The sequence below is a fragment of the Meleagris gallopavo genome, chromosome 3, assembly GCF_000146605.3.
Source record: "Meleagris gallopavo isolate NT-WF06-2002-E0010 breed Aviagen turkey brand Nicholas breeding stock chromosome 3, Turkey_5.1, whole genome shotgun sequence".
NCBI classification, from domain to species: Eukaryota; Metazoa; Chordata; class Aves; order Galliformes; family Phasianidae; genus Meleagris; species Meleagris gallopavo.
In genome coordinates, this window is record NC_015013.2 from 7652306 (window position 1) to 7668561 (window position 16256).

At 38.5% G+C, this 16256-nt stretch overlaps 1 long non-coding RNA gene across 1 annotated transcript in view; it reads left to right on the forward strand.

The window, feature by feature from the left end:
• Nucleotides 1-16233, forward strand: part of LOC109366580 — a 39090-nt gene extending 22857 nt beyond the window's left edge. Inside the window, exon 4 of the long non-coding RNA XR_002112951.1 lies at nucleotides 14685-16233. This is a non-coding gene — a long non-coding RNA (uncharacterized LOC109366580). The remainder of the gene's footprint in view (nucleotides 1-14684) is intronic.
• Nucleotides 16234-16256: the final 23 nt, after the last annotated feature.

Here is a 16256-nt window from a genome sequence, read left to right on the forward strand (position 1 = left end):
GAGAGCTAAAAATAAGAATGTTGAATTCAGGTAATCCAAAACAATAAGAGGGTTTTTTTGTTTTGTTTTGTTTTGTTTTGTTTTGTTTTGTTTTTACCCCAGTGTTATCTGACATGCTCTGTATATTTAATGGCAAACTATTAAATAACAGTCAGCATATGAAAATTTCCTTTCAGCAAGCACAGAGAGTATGCAGGGACTCCCCTTGCTCTCATTAATCCATTATGTTAGTTTTATTTTTCATTCTAACAACAGACAAACCCCAATGACTGAAGAAATGTCTTTCTAACATATTCCAGCAAACATTTCCCTTATGAAAAATTGCTATAATGTAAATTTGTCACTGGTGTGGGTGTATAATACTATCAGTCAGATGTTTATCTCAGTAATAGTACCGTATTTCATCGTATTTCATTAGCAATGCTCTGTAACTACATTTCTATAACCAAAATTACAATCAGAAGCAGGAATAGAAACACTATATACATGAAAAACTGAAAAAAAAACTTCAAGATACATTCTTCATATGCTCAATTCTGAGCACTTAGTACTGGATTTGGTATTTACATTCTCTGACTCAAAGAAAAGAGGGTGGAGAGAAAAATGCGTCAATATTTCCTTAAAGAAACCTGAGTAAAACAGAAATGCTTTTGGTCAGCCATTCAGCTTGTGAAAAATCAATGTTGCTTCGATTACTCGACTGACTTCAACATGCTGATGTTTATTTACAGTGGTGGGGATCTACACCATGATTAATAAGAAAAATACCTTGAACTTTGGTAGTGTTCTTTACCTGGAGATTCTGAATTGCTTGTTTATGTCTTACATTTGGTGAAGATGAAGTATTGCATTAATTAATTTAGGACCTCATGGACACTTTTAATTCATGAAAAATACAAATTTAATCAGATGAATATCTTATTAGAAAGACATTTCATTTTCTTGCCTTTATGTACATGGTATGAACAAGAGAAATGCCCAGAGGCAGCTGAAATCATTGTCTGCAGTCCTTTCAAACAGTCTGAAACCTATCTGAAACTCGAAACCTGCTTTCAGTCCTGCTGTCATGATGCAGACGATCTGTTTGAAGTCTAAAATTTTGGCAAGACCCTTCACTATGAGGGTGGTGAGACTCTGGTACAAGCTGCCCAGCAGGTTATAGATGCCCCCTCCAAGCATCCAAGGCCAGGCTGGATGGGGCTTTGAGCAACCTGGTCTAGAGGGAGGTGTCCCTGCTATAGCAGAGGGTTGGAACTAAATGATCTTCAAGGTCCCATCCAACACAAACCATTCTATGATTCCATGGTTCTGTCACTCTATAAATACCCTCAACCCTTGTGGTTATTTCTCTGCTACTCACCCTGTGCTCCCTTAGATTTGCTGCAGGCTCTGAAGGTGGTGGTAGTCCAGTCTTTTCTTTTGCCAAGTATCTTTTTTCTTCCCCCTATCAAACTTTTCCTGATTGCTTCTCAGGGTTCTGTACCACTTCATTCACTCCACAGAGATTTTTTGCACGATCTGTACTGCACTGTGGATTCTAGTTCAGCACCCAATGCATCTGTTGTGATCTGTATGTCCAGCAGTGCACATATGTGGTGTCTACATGTGCTCTGTGTGCATGTGTCTACTATCAATACACCTTCAGCTTACTGCTGGGGAGCCTGGAGCATGGCACCACAGCAGCCACAACTTTCTTGGAGTGCTGGATCCAGCATAGTGGATTTTCCTTTATGATTTATCACTTCCTATCTTACTGTGTTCTTTTAACTAACAGTTAAAAGAAAACAGAGTGACATTTAACTTGGTGCTGGTGAAAGGACAAAAGGTATTTTGGCCTATAAATATCACTGATCCTTCAGGTCTATTATTTTATTATCAGCACTGTCCTTTCACATTCAGGTATATCACTCCAGTCTTACACGATATCAGTCTTATTTAGGGTCATGATCACAAAAAATACCATTGAATCCATTGGCTAGCAAACAGCAGTGGCCCACATTATACGTGTGTAGCTGAAGAACTCATCATCTTTTCTAAAACACTATCGCTCTGCTATCTCTAGGAGTAGACTTTTTTCCCCAGTAGTTATCAAAGTCCCAAATACAGAACACTGGTACAATGCTGTACATTTTTGTGAGTATCTGTGGTACAAGATACAAGCTTCCACTTTAAATGGTTGATATTACAGAGTGGTGGCATGCATTTAAAATAATTCCCATGCCTTGACTGATGCTGACCCACTTCAATTGCTGAGAAGAGCAGATTTTGTTAGAGTACTTGATCATAATTGTTGCAAAACCCTGAAAAACTGGAACCAGTATTTCCTATCTGTTAAAGTAGGTATATCTTTGGGTCTCAAGTCTGTACTTAAGATTCCTAGGTATTTTAGTACTTTAAATAACAATAATATTAGGTATTTTTGAATCTGTAGGCTGTACTGCATGACAGATTTATAGCAAATTATTCAACTCTGAAATACCATAAAAGATTCATTGAAATGCTAATTAAAAGTCTTTAAAATAAATTTTGTTCAATAAGCTGCCTGCAGTATGTAAACACAAAAATCCACACTCAAAATCCCTCACTCCCTGTTCAATAATTGTGTTTGCAATGAGTATGAAAGATGCAGATCTTCGAAAGCCATAATTGTGCATGCACTGCTAGAGTAAATAGGTGGTATTCCTATGTTTTAGAGCATAGAAAGTAAGTTAAAGAAATTTTGCATAACTTTCAATAGAAATATCCTGGTTTAGTGCCCCTATTTGTGTTTTGTTTGTTAATGTTGTGACAATTTTGTCTTGTTTGTGAATTGATCTTCATGGATTAACGTGGCCATCTGACTGAAGTGCCTTAGGAATCTGCTGTGCAGAATTCACCCTACAACACTATTCCTCTATGATTGTGGTTATTGGTTATGGCTGCATGCAGACAAAGACCATCAGACAGTGGCGCACCAGGATTGGAACACGCTTCAAAGATTGTTGACTGTTATGTTATATTCTTTTCTTTAGATTTGCTCTGAAGAATACATTGAGATATATAGTATTAACGTTTTGGAGAAACACTCCTTCTGAATAACTGTATTTTAAGAAGCTGGGACATGAGCCAGTGACAAGCAAACACTGGAATTATTCAGAGACTTAGGACAGGCAGTGCTGATCAGACAGCATCAGATGTTGAAAGAAGCAGGGCTCTGTCAGGTACCTGGCACTGAGTGGTGTTTGACACCGGGATGTGATGCCAAGAGTGGTGATAGTAATGAGGAAAATAACCTCAGTGAAAGATAGACCAACTACAGCTCTGCCGGAGAGGTGAAGTGTAGAGGTCAGCTGGGGAAGGTTAAATTAATGGATGCCAGCAAAAAGAGGCTGATTGGTCAGAAGGTAGCTTTATTTTGGGAAACAGTGTGTCTGAATCATTGCATGGGCTGAATACCTTCCAGTTAGCTCAAGCAGAAAAGGCTAATTGTATAACTTTGTAGAAGTGTGACATTACAGCGTCTAAAAATATAACACATGAAGAAATACATTTTTGAACCTTTAGGAGTACTCAGACTGCTTAAATTTAGGCTTATAAATTAGGAGGCAAATTAGAGGGATAGTCTTTGTAGATTATTAATGGAAAGAGAGAAGGAGGAATGGACTAGAGAGGGAGTGGGAGCTCCTCTAAGAGCGATTCAGAGCAGGAGCCTAATTTAAATGCTGTAGTTGCCCTCATAAGGAATTCCCCTCTCACTTCACTTAGTCATCTGCAGTATGTAAATATCCTCCAAAGAGAACAGAAAGAGTTTAGAAAAACAGAGTCTACAATCAAAGGGAGAAGAGATGAACTGATAACATGGGGGGGCTGATTTAAACCCTAATAAAAGACCAAATTATAATGGGGACATGGGATGAAAATCTGAGCCAGCATACGCATTAGAGAAGAGCACAATTAATCTAAAATTAATCTGTGACAAAAGGACCAGATTTTTGCATCCAAGAAATTATGCTGTCCAGAGGAAGAGTTGTGAAGAACAGTGTTCAAATGTTAGAGTCGTGATAAAATGTGAAAACACACGAAAATGAGTGTGAGCAGGAGGACATGGAGGTCAAAATGAGCCTGCCAAAAAACACCACATCCTGTGGCAAATAATGCAAGCTAAACTTGGTGTGTTAGTCATAATGTAAGAGGAACTTCACTAAACAGCAACACATTGCAAGAATTTGCAGTTACTAGCAGAGCATGGTAGTGTTCAAGTGGTGAAACAGAATGTCAATAGCACTTTTATTCCAGAAAAAATTCACCATTATAGCAAAATCCAGTCCTTACAGTAGAAGTCAGAGATCCGACAGCAAATAGGACATTTCTCCATTTTAATTAGACGTATTTTAATTAGATGTATGAAAAGGTGTAGTACCCACAAACATCCCATCCCATTCTTACTCTCATCACAAACTGATCTCAGCTAAAGTTTGGGAGCACAGAACTTCTGAGGATGAGCTGAAGGATATCTTTCAAGGGAAATGGAAGCTCTTTGAGGATCGAAGGCCATGGTAAAGCATATACTGAAATGTTGGCAACTCTTTTTCCTCTGGGAATGATGGGACAAGTATAGCGAATAACTTTTCACATTTAAAGAAAATAAGATTAAAAACTTCACTGAAATTGGCCTCAAATAGCAAAAATAAGCAAATATATAAAAATATATTACTCATGAAGAAATTCCAGGTGAAATCCAAATAGTTTTCTCTTCTTTTTGTACCAGAAGGTTTCTCGTGGATTCTGTTAGTGAAACAAAGTGCATATTAGTTTGCACCAGAATCATATTCTATGAGGCATCCAGCTCACACTGCCACACTCTTTTTGTTTGGAATGAGGTGTTTCACCACAAAGTGCCACAGATTGGATTTGATACAGAGTGTGAAATTTTGTGTAGAAGATGGCTTTGATGTAAAAAAGACTCACATCAAAGTCAGGATAACAGCGTGATTACTGGACCAAAGCAGAACAAACAAAAATGTCAATACACAACTAATTAAACTAACACGCTACAGAGTCAAGTAAATGCCACAACGTACAGAGATGTTCCCTGGACAACTGACCTTACAAATAATTCCTTCCAGCAAAGAAAGGGTGCAAGTATTCACTGGAAAAGGAATTGCTGTACAAAAACTTATGCCTACTGTAGTTTGCTTGCACAAGCAGGCTGAGGGCAGTGCTCCAGTGCTGCAAGATGCCTGGAAGAGAAATTTCAAAGGGAGTTTGAGACACTGAAGGATGATTACAGAGTCCTCAATCCTATGGAGGATGGCCATGGACTGTTCAAGCAGGATCATAGGAGGGCTGCACCAAAAGTAATGCCTTGCATTTTATTTGCTGATCCACAATATCAGATGCAGATGTTGGTGGTATGGCAGTAGATGTTCCAACTAATATTCCATTACATTTTGTTGCCATGCGACAGATGTCAGCAGAGGCGCTGTCTTACAAAATGGCATCTAACATGGAAATGCATACGAAGAAAAGGTGTGTCACTGAAGTCTTCCATTTACATTCACTGACACCTGCTGAACATTGATGGGCACCAAACAGTGGGTGTGAGCACAGTGAGGCAATGGCTGGTGCATTTCAGCAGTGGCAAAAGCAACATGAAAGACAAACCACATTGTGGATAGCCAGGCATTGCTGTCACACCACAAAATGAAGAGTGTCTTGATCAGTTCATCCACATGGCCAGGAAACTGTATACAGAGTTGAATACCAGCTCCAGTGCATTAGAAAAGATGGTGGCAGTGTTGGAATATCACAAGATATGCGCTGAGTAGGTCCCAAATATGCTCACACTGGAGCAGAAGGAAGGTCATATGCAAGTTTTTCAGGACCTATTGAATCAATACAAGGCTGAATGTGATGGTTTCCTGGATTGTGTAATTACTGGTGATGAGGTTTGGTTTCACCACTACAAGCTGGAGTCAAAACAACATTCCATGGAGTGGCAACATGTGAATTTCTTATAAAAATATAAGTTCAAGACACAGCCCTCAGTGAGTGAAATGTTGACCATTGTCTTTTAGGGTAGGAAAGGGGTGATCCTTCTGGTTTTCAAGGAACCTGGACCAGACATCAACTCTGACCACTGCATCATAATGCTGACTGGGGTGAAGGCTCAAACTGCCATAATCAGACCAGAGAAGAAGACAACCTTTCTCCTGCAATATAAATAGTGCTATTGTGTTCTTTGTATCTGTTGTTGTTTCCACTGAATAGGAGGCATTATTTTCAGATTAACCTACATAGAACCACAGAATGGTTTGGGTTTGAATGGGCTTTAAAGACCATCCAGTTCCAACCCCACCCTCGATGGTCAGCATTGCCACATGCTAAATCAGGTTGCACAGGGCCCCATTCAACCTGGCCTTGAACACCTCCAGGGATGGGGCATCTACAGCCTCTCTGGTCAATCTCTTCCCTTGTTCAACACCCTCTGAGAAAAGAATTTCTTCCTAACATCTAAATTAACCTCCCCTTTTTAGTTTAAAACCAATCTTCCTTGTCCTGTCACTATCTGCCCATGTAAAAAGTTATTCTCCCTCTTGTTTATAAGCTCCCTTTAAATACTGGAATGAGGTCACCCCAAAGACTTCTCCAAGCTGAAGAAGCCCTGTTCCCTCAGCCTTTCTTCATAGGATGCCCACACTCTCCTGGAGTTTACTAACTTACTCCTCAATAACATAAACTTGAAGACTGTGGCAATATGGATGTTAAAAAAGAAGAACCAACAAAAAGCAAAACACTAAGCCTTGTTTCCTAAGGAAAAATGGCTAAAGTATTTACTCATCCCTATCCCAGTAACTTCTGCAACTATTGACCAATCTCAGCTAAGTATGACAAATAGACAGTCGTCTCAAAGACACATAGTTGTTATAAAAGCTTTATGAAACTGGGTACTTAAATGGAGAAGACAGGCATTGTTTTGTTCCTCTATCAAGGAAAGATTGCAGCATGAACTCAGCCCTTATTAGACACCAAGAAACCGCAGAAGGGGGTTATTACAAATGCTTGAGTCAAAAGAGTGCCTTCAGTGAGAGGCATCAGCTTACGAAACATCTGAGAATCCAACCACAAGCCATGAGCTTTGTTAGTTTTAGTGCTGATAGGAGTTGTTACATATGGGGTGCCAGGATTCACTGAAACTGCTCATTAGTGATTTCCTGCCATAGCCAAAAGCAGCTTCACAAAGAGATGTTTTCTTTCATTTTAAAATATGATTTTGAATTGAATACAGATCTGTGAGTGGCTTAATATTAAACAACAATAACAACAAAACAGCCTTTCTGAATATTTAATAAAGGGATCTCAGAACAAGGTCTAGGGCTATGTTGACTACATGCTAACAGCAGGATCTAGGTTCTCACCAAATATAGGCTTTGACTGTCAGAGTTACAACTGTGGAAGAGTTGCCATAGAAGTAATTAATGCACAGAACACCATATTTCCAGGTGCCAGGTAGCGGGAAAGACTCCTTAATGAGAGATGGCAGATACTTAAAGTCAGCGGGTTTGTGATTCTAAAGACGCTACAGAAGAAAGCAAAATAATTCCTAGAACTATCTGGACATCTTTTAGGAATTTAAAAATGTATGGAAAGGCGCAAATGATTTTATGCTGGCCTTAAATGAACCTTGACATTAAAGGGGTTGTTAGAACAGTATGAAAACTGCAAAACAAGTCAAGTGAAAGAGCCCATATTCATGGCACATGAAAAATAGGTTACCTCAAGCAAGACACACATTCCTGTGCTTTTTCATGGTCTGTTTCTGGTTTGGTTCTGATTTCTACTTAATTTAAAGTAGTAATTCTTGTAAAGAATGTATAATCCTCTTTGTAAATGATTTTTTTTTACCTTCTGCAGAGAGATAGAAGTGGTTTTTTCATGCTGAAAGTTAAAGAGTTTTGCATTTACTAATCTGTAACTGCTCTTCTTCTTCTCTTCAAAGTCCTGTGAGAGAGAGCTGCAGATACAAACACAATGTTTTAGCCAAGAAAACTATCAAGAGGATCTGTCTAATGGATCTTAAACTGAGTTTTTAGAAATTACAAAGAATTGTTGGTTCTCAGCACTTTTTTTCCTGGCTATAAGAGGAATTGATATAGAACTAGGAGAGTGAGTGGAATCATAAAACAGATGTTTTCTTTTTAACCTTGGCCCACACAATAATGACGGGTTTACTATGGACAGACTCTGGCCTTAATGACTTACATGAGTCACATGAGTCACACAGACTACTACAAAACCCATTGGGGTTTTCCCACAAAAAAAACATAGGTTAAAAAATAGTCTATGGAATTTTTTTCTTGCTAATCATTAGAATATACAAAGCAGTCTCTGAAATTAAGGATAGTTTATCTGACTTTTCTTTTTGTAGTATGTAGATATTTTCTTCCATTACCAAGGAGATAGCATTTTCATTACATCTCTTTCTACTCCCAAATTTGTATATATTGTCTTCTTTGTCTTCTGTTTCCTCTGCACTGCCTTCATTTCACAAATCCTTAGCTCACTGTCCTCTCAAACTACCTTCACAAGGTGCACCAAGTAAACACCTTTCTCTCTTCCTACAAATGCACTTCACGTGCTGGTTTTTCCTCTTCACTAATATTCTTTTCTCTATTAGAACTTCAAAGCTTCAAAGATGAGGACAGCTAAATTTGGGAGTTTTATGAATAAAATGCCTCTTTTCATGAGCTTCTTAAATACATGTGTAAAAAGCAGCCTAACTTTGTAATTACAGACTTCAGAAAATAGTAATTGTCATTCTTCTGCACTCAAGACTACACAAGAAAGTGTCAGCTTTGGGATCCAGTTCATGAAAACAAATTCATTCACAGCACAGACAGTACCATGAGCCTTGCCTCTGTCTAACAAGCTCCCGACCCCGCTAAGAACAAGTCATGTAACTGTGAGACAAATGCTTCAGAAAATCGATTGTATTTCACTCTTCTTGAAGCTGGCAAACTCTTCATTAACTTGATGGAACAACTGGTGTCATCCATTTGGGGAAATAACCTTCTGTACTCAGAAGGTATTACTCAGAGTATGTACATACAAATATTTACCTGTGCATGTATGCACTTTTAGAAGGAAACATATATATTTTTTCTCCATATTATAAAATAGCTTTTAAAAAAAAAAAAAAAAAAAAAAGAAATGCTAAATGTTCTGTCTTTGATACACATCCACACCATAAAGGTAGGCGGGAGTGAGTTTCCCATCAGGACTGTGAAGGAAACTATTCCCTACCCCAAACCACAGCACAGAAAAATGCTCTGTGCCATCGAAGTGGCATCATTCCTTGTCACTTACATCCTCCATTTTTATAGCAATGATAAGTACTGGATCTGTCAAGTGACAAAATCACCAACTTTGGCCTAAATTCTCCCTGAAATGTGGTATGAAAACGACCAAGCTCTGCATTAACTCCCCCAGATCTACTCAGTGCTTACTTTGCTTACTGTGGCATTTCTTAGAGAAAGATAAGCTTATTCAGAGAAAGGAATGATCGCATTTATAAAATATTTATTTCCCTTTCATAGCAGATTTATAAGTTTCTGATCCATCTTAATTTACTTATTGTGTATCTCTGTAATTGAAATTGCCTTAATTTTGTGTCTGTTCCTCTTTCATTCACAAAAAAATCCAAGCACTAATGCAGAGAAAATTTTCTTATGTTGCTCAATTAGAGTTTTAATTTTGTTAAAAATAATTATCAATATCTGAAAATGATGAAATTATTAATTTCTCTACTCAGTTTATGAGCTCTTTACTGTGACCATGAAGGCCACAGACCCCAAGCTTTTGCTAGTTATGAAACAAGAAATAAGTACACTGAAGTTACTGATGTTAGATGAATTTGAAGATACAATAAGATATAAAAAATGAGTAAAGGTACTGAGTTCTAAGGCTGATCAGTTTTTAATTCCATTTTGTTGTCGATTTTGGCTGATGTTAAAGATAAAGCGCGTAATAGTCTTGTCTGCAAAGAACTTCAATTGAAAGATAATTCTCCATCAAAATGCCTTCCTGAAAAGCAGACTCATAAGGTTGTGCAACCAGATCACTCTTGTGTAGCTGTGCATTTGATTCATTGTTTTGTTTGCTAAATATCTGCATTCACATTCCTAAATAAAACAATTTTAGGGTAAACACAAGAGCCAGCAAATTCCTACTTCTCCTTTTTTGGACTGTGAGCGAATGATGCCACTTCTCAGTAAGAATGGTGTGAACTGAATTTCTTCTCAGAAAGGATGGTTATGCATTGGAAACAGGTTATGCAGGGAAGTGGTGGAGTCACCATCCCTGGTGGTGTTTAAGGAAAGGTAGATGTGACACTAAGGGACATGGCTAAGTGGGGAAATACAGGTAGTAGGTGGACAGTTGGACTGGATGCTTTTACAGGAATTTTTCAGCCTTAATATGATTCTATGATTCTATTTATACCAATTGCAGCTGATATAGTACAAAGTAGAATAAAACAGTATTAAAAATATACTAATCTCTAAAGCATTCCTGCAAGATTACAAAGTATGATTATGTTTCTATAGATTCTAAAATAAAAAATATAAAATTTATTGATAATAGTAACCATACTAGTGTTTTCTTTTCTCTTTTTTAAATTCTTTTTCTTATCAAAATTAACATTTAGAAGAAGCCAGGGGAATTTCCTACTGCTAAATGACCACTTCCCTTTCTGATTCGTACAGTGAAAGATTCTTGCAGCAGGGCACTTCTAAAATCTGATGTGATATATTTTGACCTGCTCATAGATCAGTGTAATTTGGCAAGAAGCTCTAGAAGCAGAACAGGTAATTGTTGCAGGACGATAGAATTATAAATAGATCTTTTTGTCTAATCAAAATTCTGGAAGGATGCCCTCATTAATTTCAATTTCTGCCATCAAATGACCAGTGTGACATCATCTGAACACCGAGTACTCTCAGAAGCTTGTGTTTTCCAGTCATAAAAGGAAAACATGATTTTTTCAACATGTACTGCTGCTATTAATAACTTTTTAGCTTCAGTCAAGTCAATGTGGTGGAGCTAATATTTCTTCAGTACAGAAGAATGTTCCACTGAGGCTGTTCAATAAGAAAAAGACATAGAAAGGGAAAAAAAAGAAGCAGGAATGGAGATAATTCTTCCTTTCAAAAGTAATTTCAACTATTTAAAATATATTCTGTTGATTAGTTACTGTGTGTGCAAAGTCTCCAAATTTTAAAAACTTTACAGTTAAGGCCATCCTTGGTGTTTGTAATCACTGTGCTTATGCATGTGCCTTTTTATGCATGCTTTTGATCACCAGACAGATACTTAAATACTGAGAGTTAATTTGAGCTCGAGATGTACCAGCTCTGTGAAATGAGGGAAACTGCTCTTTTAAGTTCTGCTATTATAAGTTTTAGAATTTGTTATTATTATTTATTTACACTCAACATTTTTTCTGGGACTTGAGTTATGTTTTTTTTATTATTATTTTTATTTTTATATATGTAAATGAAACTGAAATTGGTAAAGCAGCATAAAACGACAGCAACTAAAAAATAGAAGTAAACCATAAGTAAATAAATAAGCAAAACAAGTAGGTTGTAGCCTTCATATAGTGCAATTGCACTGAATGAAGATGAAGCTAATGGATCGTATTAGTGGCAAAGGGCAGTTCTGACACCAACACCCACTCCTAATGTGTTTCATTGCCATGATTAGACTTGTGTGGCAAGAAAACTCAGATTGACCTCTCTAATTTCATGAGAGTTAGAAGGATATTGCACCATGCAAATTATAAAAATAAATGCTTACATTATATTTTAGTTCAGAAAGTTGTTTCAGTAATTAGTGTTTATTTACAAGTATATATTTAATCACGAAAAGTTAAAAAGTCAATAAATATCAATATCATCCAGTGTATCATAGACAGAGTCACTGAAAAGATATGTGCATTTGTTTGGTAAGCTTGTATTTATTAGCAAATGCCATCCTAAATGTAGCATCAACTTAATTTTAAAAACTGTTTGTGTCTTTCCATCTCCTGAGAACAAATACTGTGAAAACTCAACTGCTACTGAAAGCTTTGTGTCTTACTGCTGGAAAATCACAGAGATTAAAAGTCAACCTCGAGGAGAAGGAAAAAATGTAGTAGGGCTGATAATGAGCATTTACCTTACGTTATTATCTTATAGTCTCTGTTGTTGGATAAAGCCTTGATGGCACCAGTATGTTTTCTTTTCTTTTCTCCAGTTTTTCATTTCCATCGTTGACTGCGCTGGATTTTCTCCAGACAAATAGCTGATGGGTTGCACTAGAAAAATAGTGGAAATGATTGTAGGCAAAGTTAGGTAAAATGCACAAATCAAATCAAGCAAAAATAGGGAAATGCATATCAGTCTTTCCATTCTTCGTAGCAACAGTATGGTAAAAGGGTTATATTGACTGACTGATAGGGGTAAAAGCACAGTGCTTATTCCAAAGGATTTATGAAATCAGTGTTTGCAAGATCTGTAGTGTAGAATAAAATACAACCTTATGTGTGTGTGTGTGTGTGTGTGTATTTTGTGGACTTGACTTTTATAATTAAGGCAATGTCATGGCTTCCTAGATACCTGTAATTTTCTTTTTAATTGTGGCTATTGAATGCTTGACACATACAGAAATAGCTATTATACCAACCCCTTCTCCATATTTTATTCTATTTAAATTCCAAGCAGTTTATCTCATTCTTCTGGCAGTTCTGAAAGTGATGTGGGGAAGGGGAAACAACCTAAATATGTGAGTTTATAGGGGCGGCAGCAGGAACAAATAGTAGTGAGAATTTCTTTTGAAAGCTTTGATTCTAATCCGTGAGAGCACATTTTAACAACTTGAAAATAATCAATGATTATTCCATTCTAGGAGCACTAAAGGAAGTAAAATGCTCAGAAATTGAATCGATGACCTGGAAAACAAGTTCATGTCCAATGGAGATTTGATGTTGGGAGTTTCTGAATAAGTGCAGAAATGGAGGGATAATTTTTGGCTATCCATTATAAATAAATAGGTTATGAAATGGAGGTAATAGATTTCACGAGCAGCTGATAAACGTCCCAAATCCAGAAGAAAGTTTCTGTAATGAGTCTAGCCCAAAACTGGAAGAGGTTTTGAGTACAAGATATAATTCTACTTCACAAATTTATTTACCTAGCACAAAAACAGACTAGGAGCTCTGGAGCTGCAAATCAGTGAAAGCTGAGAGAGGATTCTAGAGAGTAAGAATATAAATTTCTTATAATCTTCAGTACAGCATCATGTATTGACCTTTGTAGCATATAAGCAGTCACAAGCACTCCTTGCTTGTTCACACTGCAATCTGCCACTGAACTGAATCTGCAAGGTAGAGGATTTGGTGCTCTGTCGACCTTTGGTCTGATCTGGTGGGATTGTTTCTATGTTTTTAAGAATGAACTGACATCCCTAGCTTTCCTTTTTTTCCCTTGCATAATGAGAGTCTTGGGTATGATCACCAGATGCTTAAAGCAGTAAACTTATGGACAATCTTAGCACATTAGTCTGTGTTTGTTGTGTCGGTAATGGTGAACTAGCACAGTGGGAGGCATGTCAATCACTAGCAGGTTTTTTTTGCAATAGAAGATAATTAAGCACTGGAGGAAGGTGTAAAGCAGAGGAGTTAGGACAAAAGCATGATATTTGAGAGAACGCTAACAGGATTTTTCATTTAGAAAAAGAAAGTGTTTGTGCGTTTATGGATGGATAAGTGTCTCCCTTAAGCAACCGCTGGTATCAGAGCAGCTCCTTAATTTTATGCTTCCCTCCATGCTGCTCAGCCAGCAGATCAGCAGCCACGTGAGTGATGTGCATTCGCAGCATGACCAGCAGCTCTGACAGTGACAAGAAGGAAGCTAGACACTGCGGTTGTGCTCACGCACAAAGCGATTTCACCCAGGGAGGAGATGGCAGAAGAGACTGACTGCAATCATGTGATCGCCCTCAGCTCCAATTCAAATCATTCTGAAATGCATTTATGCTGAACTAGTCTTAGGTTACCCAGTTTGAAGCAGAATGCAGAGAAATGGTCAGAAAAAAATAATAAAAAGAAAAAAAGGAAAGCAGAACTAGAATAGTAATGGCGCAGTGTGTGCTTTCCAGTGCTTTTCTCTCAGGATTTATGTTAGGTGAAAATACATCATAGTGAATCTATCAGCTTGCGAGCAGCAAGGTTACTGCCGCTCTGTGCCTCCAGATCCAACCAGTAGTGAGGCTGGAAATGCATTTGTAGTAGGCACACACATACAGAACACACATATACACCCCATACAAGCATGCACATATATAACTGGGCATGCAGTTCGCAGGCACAGAGTAACAAGTCCTTAATTTGCATTCCCATCTTCCCTCGTGCATCTGTGGTCCTCTGGGTGTGTGGAGGTGGGTCCTTCCTGGCTCTACAATGGGTCTTGGGCAGCCTACCAATCTGTCATAGCCTATACTTATTTAAATCTACATCATATATTCTATTTAATTCAAAACGAATGAGCTAGCATTAAATAAGAACAATAAGAAAGTGTATACAAAGTGCAAGAATAAGGAAGAAAAAGGCAAGGTCTAACGTCCTCATACTGGTTCTGATATTTTTTTTTTCTTCTGATTTATTACAGGAAGTGGGATTACAAACCTGATTTTTGGTAGCAGTGAAGTGAATTTGACAGGATTCAATACCATTGGGCAACAAGCAGCACGAGAAAGGATCTTAGAGATGTTGTGTATGCCTCTGGATAGCAAGATGCTACTGGACTCCTCACGAGATGGAACATCCAGGCAACAGCCTGGAGGCAACTTCCTTGTGAGCAAAAGCCTGTACAAGGAGAGGCATTAGCCTTTTTTGGTAACAAGAGCAAATACTTCAGTGTAAGGCTCCAAGTTCAAAGGTCTGGAACTTATCTTTTCCACACAATTGCTTTCTCACAGGCTTTCCATTCAAATATCAGACAAGGAGGCAGTACAAATGGCACCTGCTGTGTGAAATAGGATGTGACCAAAGAGGAACCTTGTATAGGGATTACACCTAAGCAATTTATACACAACTCAGTACCATAGTGAAAGTGTGATCCATCCTGGAGGCATTGCTGTGGTGCAGCACTAAGAATGTCGTGATGTAAGGCATCAAGATGGCACACTTGTGAGCAGTGTTCTCCTACCATACTCCAAAGGTGAACATGCGTTTGTCAGTGTGCCTCACTGAGTGGTACTGACCCATCAAAGAGCCTAAGTGGGAATGAAAGAGGCTTTAGGCTTTTCATTTGGGCAGAGCCCAAGAGGCTGCAAGGTACTCTCAATTCCAGAGCTGTCCCATAAATGATAGTATAGGACACGGTTCTTTCCTGTCTCCTTAAAGCATGAATAAAACATCACAGAGGGCCCGCAGAAAGGAATGTGTCTCTGTGACAGCAGCATCCTGATGACACACTTGAAAATGCTTGTTTTGCACAGGGCTTAATCCATCTATGCGATTTAGCACTACAAGCTATTTTGGTGGCTTTAGGCTTTGCAGATTTCAAAGCAGGATAGTGCTCCTACAGACATAATAAGAACACCTTCATCTGCATTACGTCAGACAAGAAGAAAACACAGGAAGAATGTTGATGCATGCAGAAAAGGTGAGGCCTCTGGAAGGTGAGCCAGCTCTGCCCTATACTGAGAGCAAGGAGAGCCAACCCCTGGTGCATGAGTGTAATGGATGTGTAAGGAATGCCTGTCAGCTGTAAGCTGGCCATCACTGTTTGGTGCTGGGTAAAACCTACAGTGTGCTATCACACCATTAGGGAAGGATTTCTTCACCTTCCTCCAGCATTTGACCCTAGCTGTTATCCGGGATACTCTGTGATTAAGACAGAAATTGCACGAAATGCCACAGCAAAGGTATGTGTGCAAGCAAAACAGAAATTAAACCCAAACTTTTCCTGCACCCACTCCGAAATAAACTGAAGAACAAGTAGAGAAGGCAAAACATGCCGTGATTTTTATGTTGCTCATCTCCCCGTCATAAAGTCCCTCCAAAGGAACTGTTTTTCTCAAACCCACCCCGCGCTTTCCCCATCCCTACCTCGTCCTTCCTCACCACACCTCCAGGCCGGCAGGGGGCGCCCCACAGCCCAGCCCCGCACCCCAAATCAGCCGCAGCCGTTCTCCTGAGTACAGCGGCGCTGATTGGCGGCGGAGCGGCCCGCAGC